At 36.7% G+C, this 5,528-nt stretch overlaps 1 pseudogene; it reads left to right on the top strand.

Annotated features, from left to right (window-relative positions):
• Window positions 1-2,698: 2,698 nt before the first annotated feature.
• On the top strand, window positions 2,699-5,154 carry LOC135231645 (olfactory receptor 5J3-like; annotated as a pseudogene).
• The last annotated feature ends 374 nt before the right edge of the window (window positions 5,155-5,528 follow it).

Genomic DNA, 5,528 nt, shown 5'->3' on the forward strand with positions numbered 1-5,528 from the left:
TTTCTAATATTTTCGTACCCTTGACTCCATGATTCCCTCCACTTTTTGTAATATTTGGTGTATTACACACCTTAGAGGAAACCAGATCCATGGAGATACTTGAGAAAGTCCCTTGAGAAATCAGAACTCAGTCCAAAGTGTAATTTTCGTTTTTGTGGTTGTATTAGTTTAATCAGTGTCTGAACTGATGAGCAGGGACTTTGGCCTCATTGGAACAAAAGTTACATGTATATACCTGTCTGGCCCTTATTTCAAATTTGCCCTCTGTGGGGAAATAATTACAGATGTAAAACCACTGTTGCAATTAGGTTGTACATTTTGTAATTAAGCCTAAACTTGTCTAAAATAATCTTCAGCTTTCTACTCTTAAGCTTTGAACATTTGGATTCTCAAAAAAATTTAAAAAAACACTTCCCCTTTCTGAAAAAATTTGAAGAAACCATGGTAATAGACATGAACATTCTCAATAAGTTGTTTCCAAAACGTTCTTCTATCTGTGGTAAGTTAAATTTATTTATTCGATTGCCTTCCTACTTCTTTCAATATTCTTATATTTAGCAATTATTCTTCAGATAACTGAAAATTCCAACTATGTAGCATTCTATCAGACTTTGGAATCAAAGAGTACGTAAGCCAACACCTTATCTTCTTATTTAATACCTTTTACATTATTGCCACCAACTTTTCCTATCAAAGTTAATATAGTGTTATAATTGGGTAATCAATATAAGTCCATTTCTAATTTTTTAATAATTTTATTTCCTAAATTATAGTTTGAAATTAAATTCATATGTATAAGCCTTACTCTTTCACTGATAAAAATATTCAGTCAATACTCTTAGAAGGGTGGCAGAAGAAAGAACAGATGGAAATTCAATCTATAAAAATGCAGTTCTTCAATATTCAGGCTTATAGTTGTTTGTTGACCTTACTCTTCCAAATTGTCAAATTTGTTGATAGTCTCTAAAAACAAACCAACCAACCGACCTGTGGGTAATCATGAAAAAACACAGATATGTATTTTAGTTATCTTTCACTTAACAAGGCTATTAAGTAAACAATTATTTGGAATGTCCATTTAATTAATAAAAATAGAAGTAGTTACATAAACTGTACTTAATCATTGTGGGAATGCTCCAAAATACAAAATAGCATGATTATACCATATTTTCAAACTTTTATATCAATCACCCTGAAGCCAAAGATTTCACATCCTAAAAGTATAGAGCAGTTCTATCTAGGTAACTAGGTAGCTAGAATTCATATAACTATGTAACTATCTAACTAATAAAGTGCTTAATTTGACCTCAGTGCAACAGTAAATATTTGTTAGAATTTCTCCTTCAATCCTCCTCAGCAATGTTAGAGAAGTAAATATAATTATATCCAGAATCTAAAAAGTGAAATAACTTTTACAACAAAATAAAGCCAGTTATTGGGTGGAGTATGATTTGCTACCTGTCTAAAGGATTCAAGCCCCCTTTCTGTTGTATCAATTAAAAGGTTTTAATTAAAATAAATTAAAAAAAGCAGTTATAGTCCAGTTGACTCTGACTCATGGCAACTCTTTATGTCAAAAGAGAACTGTACTCCATAGGATTTTCAACTGTCGATTTTTGAGAAATAGATTGTCAGGCTTTTCTTCTAGACACCTCTGGTGTACTTGAGCCTCCAATCTTTAAGTTAGCAATCCAATGCATTCTCTGTTTGCACCTCCCAAGGACTCCAAAATAAATAAGTACTATAAAATACAGACACGTTAAATTCATCACTATTTGTTATCTACTCACATCTAAAACTACACTCTAATAGAGAATAAGAGAAAGACAGAGAAAGGGAGAGAGAGTTGGTTCTTAATAAGGACAGCATTGAATATAAGGTGTAGGTAACCAGCCATATAAGGGCAATGGTGTTTTTTTTAGAAAGTCTTAAATATTCTTATATATCTATTATAAGATGAAGAATACGAAGGAGTATCAAAGATCAATTGGTGAGTATATATATTTGTATTTTCAATTAGTCTGTTTAGTTTTATAAATTTATGTGTGGTTTCATGAAAAGCAGAGATTCCTCTGGTCCTGACATGAAAGACATGAGTTTCTGAATCCATTCCCAGAGTTAATAACTCTGCAGGGCTGTTCCTCTACCATGGCCTTGAAGATCCCCCAGACACCAGAAAGGTGGCTACTTTTAAAGGTAGCAAACGAGGGACGGACTTTTGTGTAATGAGTTTCAGAGTTAGCCAATGCCACTAAAAGCCTTTGATGGCTCCACAAGCTAGATTCCTGGACACTTTTAAATGTCATCACTTGATAGATACCTGAGCTATGTTGCCATAATGGTGGCCTCTTTGATGTCTATAATCCACCACTCGTCTTTCAGTTTGTGGTACTGTGGTGTCTATAATAATGCATTTGTGGATCAATTCCATATACAACTTCAAAAATAAACATTATTTTGGAGACTTCCTACTAAATAATTTAATATCAAAAAAACAACAACAAAGAAACGTGGTACACTGAGTGATGATTTAATTATTTAACTACATGTATGCTCGAAAAAAAAAATTTTTTTTTTTTTGTATGCTCTCGTTAGTTTCAATGACTGTCTGGGTTTTTTTAGTGCTGGCATCACTCTGTCAATGAGATAGACATTTTAAAGTCAGGCTAAAACTTTGAGAGACACTTTTGTTTTTTTGGCACGTTGGATTCTATGGAATATAATAATAATTAAAATTTTTCTTGGAAGAAAATTAATACAAAATCCAAACCAGTTTCCATCACATCGACCCCAACTCATGACAACCTCTTGTGTGTCAGAGTGTCAGAGTGCTCATTAGGGTTTTGAACGGATGATTTTTTTTAAGTAGATCACCAGACCTTTCTTCTAAGGTGCTGTTGGGTGGTCTCGAATCACCAACCTTTTAGTTAGCAGTGAGCAGGTTAACCCTTTGCAACGCTCAGGGACTTCTGGAAAGAAAATTTGAGACCATCTAATCCAGCTATTAATTTTATTGGTGACAAAACTCAGAATGGGAAAAATACATATTATTATTTCAAAAACCAATGTAGTCATTCTCTGCACTTGATCTTAATCTGTATTTACCATCTTTGCCTGATAAATTATAACCCCTGTATCTTTTTTCCCAGCAGATTTTGTGAAAACAAACAAGCACATGGTTGCAGAGAATTTGACAGTTGTTACTGAGTTTATTCTTTTGGGACTGACAGATCAGGCTGAAATGAAAATTGTGCTTTTTGGGTTGTTCCTGGTGATTTATGCCATAACCTTGGTGGGGAATCTGGGCACGATCTTCTTAATCCACACCACTCCCAAGCTCCACACGCCCATGTACTTTTTCCTTAGCTGCCTTTCATTTGTAGACGCCTGCTATTCATCTGCAATTGCACCCCAAATGCTGATAAACCTTCTGGTTGTGAAGGGAACCATTTCCTTCCCTGCTTGCATGGTGCAGCATTTGTGTTTCGGGGTGTTCGTTACCACAGAAGTTTTCTTGCTGTCGGTAATGGCCTATGACCGTTATGTGGCCGTTATGAACCCTTTGCTTTACACTGTAGTCATGTCTAAGAGAAAGTGCATAGTGTTGGTCACTGGGTCATGGGCATGTGGAACAGTTAGCTCATTAATACATACGATAAGTTTGGGCAGACTGTTCTTTTGTGGTCCAAATGTCATCAGCCACTTCTTCTGTGATATCCCCTCACTGCTAAAGCTGTCGTGTTCGGATACCTCCTTGAATGAGTTGTTGCTGTTAACCTTCTCTGGAGCCATTGCCATGGCCACCTTGTTGACTGTGATCATTTCCTATATGCTCATCCTTGTTGCTCTACTGAGGATCTGCTCAGCATCAGGCAGACGGAAAGCCTTCTCCACCTGACTACTGTGACCATATTCTATGGTACCTTGAGCTTTAGTTACATTCAGCCAAGCTCCCAGTATTCTGTAGAACAGGAGAAGGTGGTTGCTGTGTTCTACACACTAGTGATTCCCATGTTAAATCCATTGATTTACAGCCTGAGAAACAAAGAGGTAAATGTTGCAGTGAAAAGGGCCATAGAAATGAAACATTTGCCTTGTTGATTTTCCCTTTTGATCTTACAATATTCTATCAGTTTTCAGTTACTTACATTCACAAGATTTCTATGAATTAATGCTAAAGCTTTTAGGGTTTGTATAGATCCTTTCATTCTGTACACTTATTTTTCATACCAGGAGGCTGACCTGAAAGGGAGAGTTATTTAATCCATACAGCTGCGTTATATAAAAGATACCACCACATTAATCTTTGAATCAATACAAAACACAGTATTACATTGATATTTCTCTGTTAGCTTAAAACGATAAATGTATTTATAACACTTGCATTAAGAACAGGAAGAAAGGCAATTTCTTTTTTTCATTGCACTTTAGATGAAGGTTTACAGAACAAACCAGCTTCTTATTAAACAGTACATACATTGTTTGGGGACATTGGTTAACAACCCCACAACATGTCAGCACTCCCCCTTCTATACCTTGGGTTCTCTATTACCAGCTTTCCTGTACCCTTCTGCCTTCCAGTCCCTGCCCCTGGGCTGGTGTGCCCCTTCAGTCTTGTTTTGTTTTATGGGCCTGTCTAAAGTTTGGATAAAGAATGAACCTCGGAAGTGACTTCATTACTGTGCTAAAAGGGTGTCTGCTGGCCATATTCTCAGTTTCTCCGGTCTCTGTCAGGCCAGTAAGTCTGGTCTTTTTTTGTGAGTTAGAATCTTATTCTACATTTATCTCCAGCTCTGACCCCCAGGACCCTCTACTGTGATCCCTGTCAGAGCATTCAGTGGTCATAGCCAGGTACCGTCTAGTTGTACTGGACTCATTCTGGTGGAGGCCATGGCAGTTGTCTTCCATTAGTCTTTCAGACTAATCCTTCCTTTGTGTCGTTAATTCTTTTCATTTCCTCTTGTTTTGGAAAGGGTGAGACCAGTGGAGTATCTTAGAGGGCCGCTCACAGGCTTTTAACAACCAAGACGCCACTCATGAAAGTAAAATGTAGAACATTTTTTGTAAACTATGTTATGCTATGCCAACTGAGCTAGATGTTCCCGAGAACATGGTCCTCACAGCCCTCAGCCTACTAATTCAGTCCCCCTGGGAGTCTGGATGTGTCAATGAAGCTTCCATAATTTTGCCTTGTACAAGCTGTGCTTGTTTCCCCAGGACTGTGTAATGTTTTACCCTTCACAAAGTTACCACTTATTGTTATCTACTTAGTGTTTTTCAATTTCCACCCCTCCCCTCCCAAACCATCAAAGATTGTTTCTTTTTGTGTGCAAACTTTGTCATGAGTTTTTATAGTAGTGGTCTCATAGAATGTTTTTCCTTTTGTGGTTGACTTATTTCATTTCAGCATAATGCCCTCTAGACTCCTTCATGTTATCAGATGCTTTGTAGATTCATCACTGCCCTTTACCGTTGCATAGTACTCCATTGTGTGTATGTACCATAGTTTGTTTACCCAGTCATCTATT

The sequence above is a fragment of the Loxodonta africana genome, chromosome 7 (assembly GCF_030014295.1).
Source record: "Loxodonta africana isolate mLoxAfr1 chromosome 7, mLoxAfr1.hap2, whole genome shotgun sequence".
Lineage (NCBI taxonomy): Eukaryota > Metazoa > Chordata > Mammalia > Proboscidea > Elephantidae > Loxodonta > Loxodonta africana.